Source organism: Ceratotherium simum, chromosome 8 (assembly GCF_057802395.1).
Source record: "Ceratotherium simum simum isolate JZ-2026a chromosome 8, ASM5780239v1, whole genome shotgun sequence".
NCBI lineage: Eukaryota > Metazoa > Chordata > Mammalia > Perissodactyla > Rhinocerotidae > Ceratotherium > Ceratotherium simum.
In genome coordinates, this window is record NC_141907.1 from 26,694,614 (window position 1) to 26,712,431 (window position 17,818).

General features: G+C 33.2%; 1 long non-coding RNA gene across 1 annotated transcript in view; it reads right to left on the reverse strand.

Annotated features, from left to right (window-relative positions):
- Positions 1-316: 316 nt before the first annotated feature.
- The window catches only part of LOC147916417 (uncharacterized), an 83,629-nt gene continuing 66,127 nt past the window's right edge, over positions 317-17,818 (reverse strand). The window contains exon 3 of the long non-coding RNA XR_015552983.1: positions 317-579. This is a non-coding gene — a long non-coding RNA (uncharacterized LOC147916417). The remainder of the gene's footprint in view (positions 580-17,818) is intronic.

Below are 17,818 nucleotides of genomic sequence, written 5' to 3' on the forward strand. Positions count from 1 at the left end.
GGGACTCGACGGGCACCTCTCGGGCCATGAGGGGATCTACCTACCAAGCTAGGGGGAGCTTACCGGTGGAGATTCAAGAGAGTTTGAAATGACAGTCCGGACTCAGGTAGTGTGGTGCAACCCAGTCAGTGACCTGGGCAGCGGGAGGCAGAGCTGGGGGACCGAGGACCAGCTGCGTCACTCAACGTCACCTCCAGGAGTCTGCCTTGGCATGCTCGGGGTTTTATTGAGTACAGAAGCATTTAGGGAGGGACGGGGAGGAAGGAATGGGGCCGGAGGGGGTGGGGGTGGGGGTGGGGGTGGGGTCCAAGCAGCAGTGTGAAATCTTTTTCTCCGAAATCTTCTTCTGTGGTCAGCTAGGTGTTAGGTCTTCTTTGCTCTAATATGTGTTCTAGCAAAGCAAGCAATACAGTGTCCACAAAGTCAGGTTCCTCTGGGTCAAAAAGGGCAAGGAGAATGTCCCAGACCCCTCTAACTTGATCCCGGAGCTCCGGTTCCACATCCGGTGGTCCTTGGTTCCGCGGCCATCTATTCATGATGTCTTTACAGCTGCGAGTCCCGTCATTTGGATCCCTGTACCTTTAGAAAAGACAAGTAAAATGTTTGTACCTCCAATTAAAGCTGATTCCCCAGGACCTTGCTACACCACTTTTCTAAGATATTGTTTCTCAGAAAAAGAAATTTTGCACATTAAAATACTCTGGTCCAAAGGGTGTTACTGCTCCATTATAGCTTAATTTTTCAGTTACCTTAAAGCAACATGAGGCTCAGAGTAAAAAAAAAAAATGTGGAGAATTGCTAGGATTTAAGATTCCACCAGACAAGATCATTGGCTTTGATTGTTAGCACATGGAAATAGCAAAGAAAAATAAGATGGAATTCTACTAATTTTTGTAGAAATCAAAACCCCCTCCAACATAATTAAACACTGAGTCAATATGCAAATTCTTAAAGCAATCCAGTGCCCCCAAATTCCCTCCAATAGCAATGTGTCTGTGAAAATAGGGTCACTCCAGGGAAAGGAATCATCTCTAATATAGACCTTGGCTGTAGTATTCAAGTATAACAGAAAGAAACAAAGAATCAGCAATCAGAGCCAGGGCTGCCATATTGTCTGGTTAATGAGCAAAGAGTACAACACAATTTGAAAATTACTATAAACCAGCAATTGATGGGTATTTCTGATACCCGTCTTTCAGAATAAACATTGTAATTTTTTCTTGTGTTTCTTCCACAATCATATCTGGGTGTATTAGTGGCAGATCAATTATCTTCACTTTTATAGATCACGAGATCATAAGGGCCTTTTGTCCATATTGGGGGAATTAAAATTCATTGTAATTTTATCTTGGCACTTGAAATAGCATTGTGTGTGTGTGAGTATGCTCATTTAATGGGAAGAAGGAAGTGTAGAGATGTTGGCTATCCAAAGAGAGACTGGTAGATGTTGATGGTTGCTAAGCCAACATCCGTCACCTTTTTTCCTTAATACCAGAATCCTGGGGATTGACAACAGGCAAGCTTTAAAAAACATCAAATGTTTTCCTGCCTCCTTTCTGATTAGGTTGTGGCCATACAACATAGTATTAGTCAATAAAAGATACAGTTCTCAGATACTGTTATCTTTCTGCCAGGAATGTGGGCTCAATAGTTGAAACTCCAGCAGCCAATTTTGCAACCATGAGTAAAGGGCCATGAAAAACTCCAAGACATTTGATTTGACTTCCTTAAACCTCTGAACCTGCACAGGAAATCACACCCCCAGTATTCTTGTTAAATTACAAAATATGGTTAAACCACTGTGGTCAGTCTACGTTACATGCAGCTAAACGTAAATCCTAACTGAAATACCTACTCTGGACTGTGCTTGAGCACCTGAGTCCCAAGCTTTTCAGGCTTGCAGTCTGAAAGGGTAAACCTCCAGTCTTCTGAGGGGCAAGAGAAAGGACGCTCTATTCCCTGCATAAGTTAAGGAAGAGAAATCTGTGCATTTAAGTGTGCCGTATAAAATTTATCAAGCAATCTTCTCCTGACTCCCTCCACTCCTAATTACCTGATGCACTGTCCCCTCTCCTCCATTCCAAGTTCCTGGATTTTCCAAGATTCCATATCATATCATGGTTTGTCTTATGTTTATCCTCTTCTTGTGAGCTAAGATTTTGTTCTTTCTCCGCCTAAAAATTCAATAACTGCTGTGTAGTTAATTCCAATTTTCCTCAAATGCATTGATTCTTCTTTTCCATTGTTTTCACTCTCATATTCTGTGTCCTTGTGGATTTATCCTTTGTTTTTCCCCCATCCTTTACTGCCATTATATAATATATACTTTATGTATATATATACTATATACACAAATATATATATTATATTATATATATACTTTATATAGTGATTATATGAAGTAAAAAATAAGTATTACTTATATTTTTAAGTAATATAATAGTTACTGAGAAAAAGTTTAAAATTCCTGCATAATCATCAATGAATACAAAGCCACTGAGTCTTTAGCAAATCTTAAAGATATTCAGACACATACTCTTTAAGAAAGTCCCTAATGAATCCTGAGTTCTACTCTGCTTCCTACCTCAACCTGAGTTCTACTTCTTATACTTTGTTAAATGACTGTATAATGTTCCTTAGCTTCAAAGGTTGGCAAAGAATTCTTTCAGTTTGACATTTTTCTAACATTTAAGTGTTAACTCAATTGATAAATTATTTGCACAATTGCTATAAAATATTTGCATAAAATGTGTTTTATTGTTATATTTATAGATTGATAATAAAAGTTTCATCTCTTGAAATTTTTGGAAGTGTCAAATGCACTGATTAACCTAAAATGATACAACCACAAATACTTCTGATGTCAAGTCCCAATCTCTGACTTTAGCCATACCTGTGGTAGACAGTTCTATGGAAAATTATACTTACTTAACACTGAAAGCATATCATATCTCATCTTTCATCTTTTAATTTCTCCAACACAACCCATATGAATTTGCTCAGGCTGAATCTAAGCACTGCCAAAAGTGCAGAGGAGTTAATATCCTCTGAGGATGGCTTTCAGTGAAGGGGATATGGGAACCACTGATAAATGCGCCAGCTTCCAGATCTTCGTGGGGACAAATTTGGGAGGTTTTTCAGGAGACTCCAATGGAAACAAGCCTTCATTGTCTGTCCATCTATCTGACTCTTCTCATTCTATCACTTATTGTACCTTGGATAATCACCCAAATAAACTATCTGTACTCAGATTCTTGTCCTAGTCTTTGATGACTAAAGAAACGGAGCCAAAAGAGATATCAATAACTTTATATCAAGGTCTAAATATGCTCTTAGAGCCATTTCTGCCCAGATTTTCACAAATAAAGGGACCCTTTAATTATCAGAAGGGTATAAATAAGCTCCAAATGGAGGGGCAAAATCAAAAAGGAAAACATTTTTTATTTTTTACTCAAGGTTAATAACATTTATTGATTGTTAAAAACAACAAATGTTAAGATCATTAAAGCATGCATCTGTATATGGCAATGTAACAACATAAGAAATGAATCATGAGTCCTTTTGGGAATACTAAACCAGCTGTTCAGGTGCTATCTAGTTCATTGTTCAGTCCAAAACTTTGATATATATTAACCTAAAGAATAGGATTTTAGAGTTTGGACAGACTAACAGAAAAATTACCCAAATTCATGTGTGTTTATATTTCTGTTTTTGTTGTGAAAATCAAGGTGCAATTACTGGTTTAATACGGTAAAAAACAATGATGTTCATGGACTGTAAGTGTATAATAAATTTTCAAATTGTACTGGAGAGAATCCAGGAAATATATAATTAATTTATTCTCACATCCTCAAAGAGAGAAAGAATCAGATAGTGGCATGTATGGAATCAACAGCACCATAATACAGCAGTTCATGTGTGTGGCTAATAGATATTTCCATGAATATTTGGTAGCTAGTCAGCCAGTACAGAGAGCTATTAGGTAGGGCAATTACTCACAGTTGTGTTTAATAAAATGAGAGATAATTGTCAAATGACACTAAAAATAAAATCCTGTAGAAGGGTAAATAATTCAGTGATAATTACACATATTAATCTAGCTTTATTCCCTGATTATGAATCGTCTATCCTTTTATCATAATGGGGGTGGCAGATTGTCTGCAATGAATTGTGAAAACCCAGCAGAGACTTTGGCAGTGAAGGCCTCCCATCAATTTTGATAGGTTAAAATGATTCTGGTTGGTCTTGAGTAAATGTATTGATTTTTTTTTTTTGCTGTATGTGTCATAAAAGAAAGGAGCAATAGTAAATTCTTGCTGTTACTTCACGGAGCAAATAAAACCATACTGTCAACAAGAGGCAGTTGACAACATAAGTGTAGTTAACTATCTTCAAATGCTAGACTTGGAAATAAAATTCCAATATTTCACATAATCTTGCTTTTTTCACACAAAAGAAACAGTAATATTGCTTACATTTTAGGGCCCTGCTATTATGCAGCTATTTTGAACATGTCTATTGTAAAATATTTCTTTTTTCTTTTCTGTTGTAACAAATTCACTCAGAGATCAATTTGGATTGCCAACCATTTTTTTTTTTTTTGGCTAAGTTTATAATTTGAAATGACTGAAAGAGAAAAAATATCTTGTATTACAACATATTTACATCTGACCAAAACATTTATTCACTATAATACTGACTCCTAATGTACAGAAAGAAATTTTGAAATGCAGTTATCATTCAGTATGAGTCTAGTTGGCCATTGTTTAAATTACTACTAGATCTCTTTAGTGTGAAATGTGAGTTTGACAATCTGGTCCAGTTCATTATGTCAGACCACCTGTATATTATTATTACCATGTTGATAGCATAGCACATCTTATACTCAAGACATTTTACAATGGAACTATGATGCACATATTTCAAAAGCATAGGCATACATGAAGCCATGATGTCAAAAAAGTTGAATGTCTGTGGTGTAATGTAGACTCAGCAAATAGAAGTATCCAGAGCTTTGAGTGAGGTCTATGAACATTGTATAAGGCTAGGCCAACATGTGGTTCTGATATGAATAATCTGTTCTTAAATTAAAATTGTGCTCAATGAGCACAATGTCAATCCAAAATGGCAGATGGATTTTAGCTGTCTTCATTCAATGAACAAATTGGGATAATTTTTGTTTAGTCAGATCTTGGTCTGATTTCTAAACATTTTACATTAGAGAAAACTCTCCTGAAATAAGGGTCCTTAAAGATACCACCCCTTTGGGACAAGTTTTCAAGAAATTATTGTTTGGCCTTGTAGACTATTATATAGCACATGTACTGTTCTAAATGTTTCATGCCAATAGTATGTAAGCCATACCAAAGCTACACATACATATATATAAACATATGACAATGTTTAGGGAATTATTTTATGCCTTCACCATATACTATTTCAAAAGTTGCTGACTATCTACAATATATCTTTTTTCCTAGAGTATATACTGTTTAGAGAAGGCTTAACAGAATCTTTTACTTTGATAATAATTGTTATTAAATCTAGATTTCAGGACTTATTTCCTATGCTTCAATCTTATCCTGATGATGGAAAAAATTAAATGAGCTAAGAAATAAGAAAAAAATTTAAAATATTCTTATTTTAATAAAGAAAAGGGATTTTTCAAGATTATGTCTTCAGGTGACTCTAATATGTGTTAACTTTGTAAAGACATTTAAAGATTTTTAAAACTACAGGTATCGGGAAAAATCACTCTTCCAGCACACTTTTTTGATGCATTTCATACCCATTTTGTTCTTTCTATTCCTTCCCTATCACACATGGAGATAAGACATGTGGCCTTAACAGAACTAAAGAAAACCAAGAGTGGTTTGATGAATTGTTACATGGTAAATAGCTAAACTAATTAGTAGTTGTGCGAGATAACTATTATTTCATCTTCTTACTTTGCCCCAGGGTCCAGCCATTCTCTTCCCAAGATCAATTTTCCTTGTCCTAGGCTCAAATACAGATCAAGTTTGTTTTCTACTTTGTGAAAATAAGTAGAATTAGTTTAAATTGATCAGATAATCAATGTAAGTTAATTCATTAAATAGTTAATGAATTATTAACTAAGAAACAAAGCACACAAACAAGCCCTACCATTATCAAGTTAAATACAAGTTACCTCAGACATTGATCTTCAAACAGGTAGACGTCTGGGGGCTACACCAAAATTTTCTGAAGATAAGAGTATACTAACATTTTTAAAGAAATCGCAGTCCATATAATCTACATCCATAGGTACTGTGTGCTTGCGTGATTTTCCTATTTCCTCATGTGAAAATGACTCCTCCTACTTTACAAAAAAAAGGTGTTCTTCTCACTTGACATCAATCTTATTATGGTACACTACGCCCTGTATAAAAACGTCCAGGGAATCAAACATGAGGGCAACAGGAAATAGTATTTTTAAAGAGGACTCGTAATCAAGGCACAGTAAACAACTCTGGGGCTTCCAGGCTTTCTCTTTATAAGCCTAGTGTTAGAAGTGGGGTATCTTGCCTTGTTGGTATATTGTTAAATTTAATACATTTTGTACAGAATATGGGCAGTGGGAGAATTTACAAATTTCATTTCCTAAATATTTTTGAGTACTATATGGCCCTTATGAGAGAGTATTGTGAGAATAAAGCAAAGAAAGCACTGATTAAAAAAAAATGGTGCTATTTTTTCCACAAATCTAACATAAGAAATTCTTCTCAGCTCGTCTCTTCCCAGCTGTAACTGCTGAAACAAAAAGCACCTTCAAACAGCAAAAGAAATTCAAGTTAGTGGCACCGACACAATTAAATTTAACTGTTTTCAAAACTATCACATTTTTTAGCTTTATACTAGATATAACTCAAGGTTAAAGATTTTATATACTTTCTTTTATCTGTAGTGTGTTCATTATTTACAAAGGTACTTACAACCTGTTGACCCAAATCAAATCATGAAATATTTATTCCAGTTACATTCTATTCCCATCTTATTTCATCTCTAAATGTTTAATCTATTCTGACTTCTAGTAACAAAACTATAAAATCAAATGCTAGCTGCTAAAGCTATTGATTTGAAATAATATATACGTTCATTTTTCATTAACTACAAAAGCAGAATTTGGTCATGATATCTAATGAAACTAATGAAGTTATAACTGAATATTTATACATGATCCTTAAATATTTTTAAAGCAGAATACCAGACTTTAACACACTCACACCTAAAGTAATTACTAAAGTAATAACGTGCCTTACATCCTAATTATTATTTCCTAAATATCTTACAATTTTAGCTATGCATTATAATTCTTTAGAAAATTTCATATTGAGAAACAGCATTTATTCATATTAATAAAATTTATTACTATATTAGACCTGTGTTAGTCATGATTTGACTGCTATTAGTAATACAACTCACAAGCCATATTCTGGAATGTATTTTTCATTGTGTTTTAATATTTCATACCATGTACATAAACAGGTGTATCTACTTCAGAAAGGAAGTCCCTCTTTGTTTGACAGTAAGTAAATCAGATTTGGCTGATTGGTGTGTGATCGAGCATTGATTTTGCTAATGTGGTAATATTCATTCCATACACTGGATGAGATAAATATATACACACAATATTTTGACAAAAATATGTAAGATCTAAGGAATATGAAAACATTTTGTACAAATGTATAGTGTTGACATAAATACATTGAAATTAACTTAAAAAATATATCCAAATCTCTTTTTGATCAAATTGGGCAAGAAAGTTGCCATGGACTGAAACAAAAATGATCATAGGCATAATTATTACTCTTGCTAGAGCCTTTTATGGCATGAAATTAAAGTTCATAGTTCTACTGAGTGGGTACAAATCCTTTTGTAGATGAATTGATTTTTAATTTTCTATCTTTAATAAAGTAGAAGGAAAAACTTACAGAGATTTCAGTTTTTATATCATTTTATGTCACTATTTTATGTCGGAATTATAATTTGGGAGGAATTTAAAGAATTCAGTGACTTTTCTTTAACAATTCCCACCTCCTTATAAAAATGAAAATTAGTAATAGATATGATTACAAACCCTATCTCATTTTAACAATATGGTAATAATCCAAAGATTTATAAAAATCTCACTCACTCACTAATCTCATTAAGAGATTGATTTCCAATAAATTGTACTTATTGTCTAACAATTATCAGTATTTTAGTATACTTTTCATTTCATTATATTATTGATAATATTAATAATTCAATACAATGATTTTTGTTTTTACTCTTTATAGATTTATAATCATAAGATTGTTAAAAATATCAATATACACATTTATTTTCATTGCAAAACTACGATTGTCATTAATAAAAGTCTTCTTACACAAAAATATGTTAAACTAGAAAAATTCTGTGGCATAAATGAAATGGAAATATATGCTCAAAAAGAAAAAGTACTATGTAAAATTGTGTACTGTTGAAGAAGAGTCTATTTGCAGACATTTTAAATGAATAATGTTGTATGTCAAATCACTATGGTAAAAGAATGATTTAACGGTTTTGTTTTTAAATGTCATTATTGACAACACTCTGAAAACTACATCCTTTGAAACAAATATTGAGAATCTTCCCTATGCCACGCATTGGACTGTGAACAAGTCACAGCAAGAATCAAAACAAATACCTACTCTGAAAGCTTACATTTCATTCTAGTAGGAGATAGGGTAAACATTTATAAGACTATTGATTAAGTATAATAATAAAGTTATATAAAGGTGCTTGAGGAGGGAAAGAATAATACTACCACAAACTATTATAGGAATATTATTTCTATATCGAATTATTTATTTCATTATGGTCATGTATGGTGTTTTATTTGTACGGTGTGTCATGTAATGATGAATATGATGAGGCGGTATTGAACAGCTTTAAGATTAACATATTTGCTAACTTGGTAACATATATGTATCTTGGAGTCTGGTGATACTTTTATAGTATATTATTCTAAGTGTTTTTGATAAATTTACTTAATAAAGTGATATTTATATAAGGAATATGATACATTAATTATTTAAAGTGATAGAAATATATAAAATTTGCAGGAAATTATGTTCTATATATTTATGTTGCTTCATGTAGGCTATTCTCCAGTGGTGTGAAATTCTGTATCCCTTTTTTCAAAGGAAGCTCCTCGCCCGCCACTCTCTCTTTCCCATTCTCTGGGTCTGCGAGGTGTACATCTTGGTAGTGAGACAGTTTTAATCGTGTAAATGAAGAACACACCCTACAGGATAGCAGAAGGAGTCAGAAATAATCTGGTTGCAAAACTACATTATCTGGTAGAACCACACACTCATCCTGGAATACGCAGTTCTCTCTACACTACAACAGAAGAAATAATTGAAAGAAATATTGTTTGAGCCACTGCATTTTTTTTTTTTTTTTACCATAACATAGCCTGTGACAGATTTCTTTCAGTTTATTGATATAAGGAGACAAGCAAGTCTGTTGTTGGTTGAAAGATCAGGAAAATATTTCAATTAAATATGAATGGGAAAAGTTCAGATTAATCAATGTGGAAGAATGTCATATTAAGAAAACCCATGCATGTTGTGTTGCAAAATTCAGCTTTGTGCCTCAAAAGAATAATGTATAGTTTCTATTTTTGGAAGTATGTTTTTGAGACAGGGTAGGAAAGGTAGATGGCATATTTATAAACTTTTAAGAAATGAAGTTACAGAACATTTCTCCAAGAGATAACTTTTGTCATCACTATTTTACTAAGAAATTCTACATCAAGGCTCCATCATTTTTGTAATATATGACACTAATAAAGCATCATGATGACCATGATGATGTATATGTGAGTCATCATGCATCATCACAATGGTGTTTCTGAAATGATTTATCAGGATAGTACATCACCATGGTGACGTTGCATTCATGTTGAAGTACCAGTAAAAATACATCCCTCAGACTTAAAATTCTTATTTTAATAATAAATGTTTTATTTTTCATAAATTTATTTTTATGAGATATGAACTGTTATAGTATGTCAGGTTGGTGTAAAGAAAACAAGGAATTTAAAATATTAAATATGTGTATTTTACTATCATGGAAAAAGCACTATTATATAAAGAGAGATTTAAATGAAAAATCACATGAACTATTAAATTATTTCTGGAAATATTTTACTCCCATAATCCAACTAAATATAGGTAAAATTTTGTCCTGGACTTTCAATTTTCTTTTGTTTTTTTTTACACACGAAGTAGATGAAACTTGTATTAGTTCACAATGAAAATGCAAAAAGAGGCTTTATGTTCAAATTTCTTCTTAATAACCATTGAAAATGTGTATTTGAACATCAAAACTCAGATATCCAAATGAAATTATCAGCCTCAAGTAACAGGTGAATGTATGTGTTTCCCTGATTCTCTGAGTGCTTAAAAACAAACACAAGACAGAAATTCATGTTATTACTTAATTTAAGGAAGAGTCAGTACCTCACTTAGACAGTAGAATTTAAATTTGCCAAATTGTTGAAGTCAATGCTGTTCTTATGGTTTATTTTTATATATCCTGGTGGTAGGTGAAATTTTGCTATTCCCTGGAATGCTGTAGCAGTGTGACTGCCAAGAGTTTCATCTGTGGTGGACTGGGATGGAGATGTAATAGCTGGTGCAATGTTTTCTGGCTTTTGAGTGATGGGGAGGAAATAGTAATTATAAGGATTGTGAAACTAGGTGGTTGTTGCTAAGTGCCATTGATAAGCCAAAAGGGAAAATGGCAGGCTCAGACTGATTAGTCAGAGATGTAAAGGAAAGCGTGGGAGAGTCTCCTTGGCAGTATCTACAGAGATATTTATCTCCTAGACCCAGAGGACACACAGAGTTAAAGACCAGGCACAGGACTTAGACCTCATACAGCTAAAAGTGCCAATCTCGAGTCTGGGAATGTAAGACACGTTAAGCGATACACTTGGTGACACTAGCAGCAATCCGTTATTAAATAGACATGGTGCATATAAGATTAGGCGTGAGCAGACTCAGAGAGCACAAGGAAGCTGCATGAACAGTTGGTTCAGACTGTCTTGACTCTCTTTCAGCTCACTTAGGGCCTTAGAAATGACTCCCTATAACCAGCTGACAGAGCTAGAAAAAGGCCAAGCTTGTTTCATGGATGGGTCAGACAAGTATGTGGGTACAAGCTAAACATGTGCCTTCTGCACTACAGGGGAAACTTGAATGACAGTGGTAAGGAGAAATCTTCCTATTGGGCAGAACTTTGGGTTTAACTTCTGATCATCCACTCTATTTGGAAAGAGAAATCACTCAACATAGGAATAAACTTGGCCTTGTAGACAGTGGTAAATGCCTTGGCTTAGTATACAAGCCTGAAAAAGGAAAAATTAAGAAGGCTTGGGGAAGAGGTATGTTAATGGACATACTGGATTGGGAACAAAGTGTGAGAATCTTTTTTTTTTTTTTTTTTTTTGTGAGGAGATCAGCCCTGTGCTAACATCTGCCAATCCTCCTCTTTTTTTGCTGAGGAAGACGGCCCTGGGCTAACATCTGTGCCCATCTTCCTCCACTTTATATGGGACGCCGCCACAGCATGGCTTGCCAAGCAGTGCGTCGGTGCGCGCCCGGGATCCGAACCAGCGAACCCCGGGCCGCCGCAGCGGAACGCGCGCACTTAACCGCTTGCGCCACCAGGCCAGCCCCACAAAGTGTGAGAATCTTTTGTTATGCAATAATTCCCACCTCAGAGCACTGACTAAACAGAGGCATTAAAAGATCTGCATTTCTAAAAGTTTGTTGGATATTTCCAGATGGAAAATTTGTAAGTACCTCAAATTGTCCAAAAGCAAACATATGTTACTTCTTAAAACTTGCTTCTGTTCATTATTTTATTAATGTTAGTTCATTTGTAACACAATGTTCTAGATTTTAGAGAGTTTTATCAGGACAAATGTCAATCTTCTGGTAAGTCTTCTGGAAATACTGGATTGAGTGTGAAGATCATATGGGTTTGTATGTCAACAGAGGGTTTGAAGTAGCTATAAATATATTCAAAATTAATTTTGGTATACCTGTTCTCTGTTAAGTAGATAAACTTATCTATGTAGAGAACACAAACGAATAGATATTTGGGAATGGAAACCATTTCATAATAGCAAGAGTTGAAGTTATGAAATTGAAGAAAATCTGTGGTTGAGAATTTTGTCTTCAGAATGGAATCTAAGAATACAGAGATGCTCTTGAACTTTATATGATTCTTCATGTACTCAAATAAACATTTGAAAAGCTTGTTTTCATTTAAGCAGTTTTAACTAAAGCAGCTAAAAGCAGAGGAAGTGAAAAGGAATATGTCTGAAAGTATTCTTTTTCTGACAGTTTGCAACACTCATCCTGGTAACCACTGGGCAATTAATGATGCTTCTTTTTTTTTTTTTTGGTGAGGAAGATCAGCCCTGAGCTAACATCCATGCCAATCCTCCTCTTTTTGCTCGGGAAGAGTGGCCCTGGGCTAACATCTGTGTCCCTCTTCCTCCACTTTATATCAGAGGCCGCCACAGCATGGCCTGACAAGTGGTGTGTCGGTGCACGCCCAGGATCCAAACCTGCACTGCCAGCAGCAGAGCGCATGCACGTAACCGCTCTGCCACGGGGCCAGCCCCTAATGATGCTTCTTAATACATACTTGTTAGAGCAGGTTGGTGAAAAAGACAAAGAACCTCAGGTTGAATATATTTAGTATGAGTAGGTCATATTACATGGTTATGTAGTATTCAGTCATTCAAGAATCAATCATTGAATCTCTAAATTGATTAAGACTGGAATCTTGTTCTCAGGGAACTGTTAGACTGCAATATTATGTAAGAAACAGATGTGAACTAAGACGAGAATTCAAGAGAAGAATTTATTTGGATTGCTATTGCTGAATTAAGATCAAATTTAAGGAAATTACTAAAAAATATATACCAGTAAATTAAATAAATTGAGATAAATGAAGTAGAGAAAATGTGTGATTCCATTAGGAAATAAGGTGAATTCATTGATGAACTATATCTTGAGCTTTTTCTTAAAGTTACAAATCATAAACACTGATTTCACTTATCTATAAAGGCATAATTGATACTCAATTTTTCACATCATATTTTATTTTGGGGAGCTTTTTATTTTGGAAGCTTGGCCATTTGTGGAAGAAAATACCATAAAAATAATGATTAAACTCTTAGGTAGTGATGCTTCTAAAAACATATCAAATTCCTATTTTTCTTTTTAGAATTTCTTCTTAGAACATATTCATCTTTATGTAAAATTCTTATCTTAGAATAATTTACAAGCACATGGCACTTTATTGATAGGGATTAACTAAGAAAATACATGTTTAACCCCTTATTTTAATGGCTTCCATCATTTCAGTATTAGCAGCAATCTTGGAAGCATGTTACTTAATTTTTAAAAGACTAAGTTTTTAATAATATTTTTATTAAGATATGTCAAAGATAGTATTATATTATATTAGAAAAATACTCTAGATGTTTTACAGAATTCATATAAAGAGAACAGATGAGAACCTCAAGGTCAAAAATCAGGTGTTAATAAGAACAGAGTTTTTCAAAGCTTTCTTAGCTCTTCAGTTGAATCCCTAGATGTTCCAGACTTGTAAAGGCAGCAAAAAGGGCAAAAAGAGGTTATTGCTTTCAGGGTTTCTATATATTGAGGATCATTTTGTTGATGCTATTTTTAGTTATATTATATTTGTCAAAGATAATGGATGACTTTCATTCACCTTTATTTTCATATTTTATAAAAATATGAAACTACATAACGTATATAACTATGCGGATATAGTTATCTGCGTATACGGTTATGCTTTTTGTGAGTAGAATTTTAAATTACATGAATTATTCATTTAATACTAAATAATGGAGAATTAAATCTTATGTACAAGAATATGAAGTCATATCCAGAAATGGCTGATGGGAAAAAATAAAAATAGTATTTCAAGCTGAGCATAGCATCACATTTGAATATCAAACAAATAAATTGACGTTGCTATACAAATTACAGTGAATCTAAATTGCTTTACCAAGTATAGATGACACTGTCACCTGGGTAACAAGCTTGTAAGTTATACCTGAGGAATTCACATTAGATTTTAGAATCTTTACTTTTCCATCCTCCGAGTTGCACAAAAGAAAATAAGTTAATTATTATATTTAAAACACACCATTGTGGAATATTCCTTATGTGTGTCTGTGTGCATATATGACAATTCTTGCACTTCTAATCCAAGAAAAAAAATTACAGCTATTTAAAAATGGTTTTAAAAAAATACTCAGCCTCTATAAGTTTCCTTCTTGGAAGAGACAATAAGTGGCTGTTTCTCCAAGCACTAACTGAAAGCTAGCAACCTGTGCTTTTGTGATTAAATTCCTATATTCCTGATTCCTTTTAGGAAGAAGAAAATACATAAAGTGGGTTCAATGATTAAAATTTGTTTTCCAGAAGTAACTTTTTCTATTGTTATAACTTTTGTTATAATGATAAATGTTATATTTTCACTTACAGAGAATATATCAATAATTAAGTCCCAAGTCCTATGTCATTAAAGCTTGAAGAGTCAGTTGTCATTTTATTTTGAACAGCACGAATAGAGAAGGAAAGCCAAGCTCCTGGGAACAAATTGCAATTGAAAGAGAGTGAAAGAATAGAAGACACAGGAAGAGAGAGAGAATTAAAAACTAAAATGAAATCAGGGTTAATGTAGTAGAAATGGTAATATATTTGAAATAAATTTCTAATTATTCATTAATGGTTCTGCTTTTTATACTGAGGAGAAAGAAATCTGATCAACAAAGTCTCTCTTATAGTTATTAAAACAAAATAAAGTAAAAATAAAACCTACATTGAATATGACATAAAAAGCAAAAAACCACCATTATTTCTATACAGTATTGCATTAATTGGATAATACTTATATTTTATTTCATACTAAAATCAATGATAATTTGGGTCCTTTTAACACTGAAATGAAATATTTATTATTAGCACCTGAAATCCCAATTTGGGTGAGATCCCCCATGGAGTAAAGGTGTGAGGTGTGCTCAGTATGGGATAATTTTTTGTTTCTAAATTCAGATCCACTAACTTCCAAATGTATCCTCCCAGAAAAAGTAATATTAATAGTTTGGGAAAAAATATTTCAGAAGTTGTCAAGAGATTATTTTTACAAAAATCAAGGATTTGCTGATACGTTGACAACGATAATTATTCTGTATTGTTCATATATTATAAGATAACAAATATTAAATGATGAATGTCTCTAAGTCGCAAAATGGGCATCTCGTGCTCAATATAACAATGATGATTCTTCAAGTTTTCCATTAAAGTGTATTATGCAATAGCAACTATCCTATGCTTGTTATATTGGCAGAAGCAATCAAAACAGAAAAATTACGCTAAATTGTTCAGAAAATACATGTGATTTAGAAGAATATTTTTGAAAAAACCAGCTAGTTTGGGCATTTAATTGCAAATAATGGCCACGCAGCCTAAAATTCCTTCCTAAACTAACTCCCCTTTTTTTAAAAGAGCTAAATGTACTATAGTTAAAATGTATTTAAATCATAGTTGGATTTAAAATGAATTATAATAAGTTTTCAGAAAATATATGTTGTCGCTTTGGCACAATGTTTGTGGCTTAATCCTTGGCCTTAATTTTTTGTCCTTGATTTCTGTGTCACAAAGTTGAGAGGATATAGACAGTGATTAACATAATCTGGAGTCTAATTCCTCCTGGATAGGACTGTTTCTGCCTCATTGTATTAACTCTTCTTGGAAACATGCAGGTGATTATTTTCTTCCAAAAAAATGAAGTCAAGGTCAATGAAAGCCTGATATGTGTATGGATTGCATTTCTGAAATATTATACACTTCCATAGCATAAAATATGCGTTACATATAGAATAGATATAATACAAATTATCAATAGCTTGTCATGGAATTTTATATAAAGAACAAATAGCCACAGAGGAGCGGCCCTAATTCTTTGTCTTTAGAAAGATTTTATAGTAAATTACAGCATCAGGCAGAGACACCAGGTTTATTCCTTCACCTTAAATGCTCATTCCCCGGTAGCATATTTCAGAAGAGTCATGAAAGCAGAATATATTACCTTCACAATACAAGTGGGCAGTAAGGATATCTATGATAAAGATTGTTGTTTTTGTAATGTAAGAGCTTAATTTAGTATGCATATTTTCAGAACCATTATGCAAAATAAATATAGTTATATTTACAAGGTACGTATATTCTGAGCTATGTTAAAATCAAGCCTAGGTTGTATAATAAAATAGTCTTTAAGAAAAAGACTTCATTTAAAAGTTGGTTTTGTTTCTCAATGCAAGCCCTATAATTAATGGAAAGTTATCAAACAGTTTATAGAATTACGATTCCTTGCCACTAGAAATAATAATATATAGCACGTATTAAGTGCCAGGCACTGTTCTGAATTTTTTTTTTTAAGATATATTCATTGATTAAATCTTTAAACAACTCCTTGGATAAGATCTTATTTTCTCATCTTCATATGAGGAAGCAGAAGGCCAAGTAACTTGTTCAAGTTCACACAACTACTCTGTGGTAAAGCAGGTTTAAACATAGGAGACTTTGTACTTCACCACCACGCTGTGTGGCCTGTGCTATAGCTTTCCATTCTTTGTAAGAGTCTAATCAATTCTTGGCCTCCAATGGCCATGGCACATAAATAAATAATGAAGTTTATTCTCTTTTTTCAACTTGAGCCCTACTTAGCATAGTCTTTCAACTTCCTCTATTTTCGTGGCTCACTTGTTTTGCTCTGGCAATGTATGTATTACTTACTAAATATCCAGTGTTAGGCAGAGCTAATATTAGCCTGTACCCACTGGTTAGCCCACAATGTTGTTTATAGAGGTATTCCTGATTTTTCAGTGCCTAAAGTCTCAATAATCGACAAACGTTTTGAATACCATTCTTAGTGCCAGCCATCAGAAATAAAATTTTCTCCTTATTTATCTTCCTTTTTGGACTCAGGAAGTAAGGTAAATTATGAAAGAAATATTTTTCTTCAAATGGTAACCTAAAATTTAATTCAATATATCCTTTTATACATCTGCTTCAAAGAAAAGCCTTAGTAATTGTTATCAGTCATTTTTGTTATTATGGATATTATAATTTAAAATATTTAATTTTAAATACATAAATATGTATTTATTCATTATAATTAATCTCCATAATAAAAAATTAACTACCAGTGTTTGTGTGTGTGTGTGTGTGTGTGTGTGTGTGTAAATGACTGCATAAAACCTGCCAATACGGCTACACATAACTTACTTTTAGTCATTGTTAATTTGATTGATTCAAGTTTGATATTTAATGACTATTATTAGTAGTGTTGGAATTTAAAATGACAAAATACTTTGCATAGAGGAATATTTAGAGGAGCATTCATTTTTTGATAACATTTTTTTGTCAGATATGCCTTGTTTTTCTCAGCTGTTTGCCTCTTGCATTTCTGTCAGCTGTCCACAACCCAGGGCCTTGATGAATTGCTTGAATCCCAGGGAAGGTTCTGCATTTAGGTCAAAACATTTTTTTTAACTACTGGGTTAGAGTTTTCCTAAAGATTTAAAGATATCATTTGCCATAGTTTTATTTGAATGAATACAAATTTAAAATGCTTTGTTGGAAGAAATTTTTTTTCTTTTTTTTTTGCTAAAAGATGTTGCGATAAAAGATATTTGAAACATCCCTCAGCA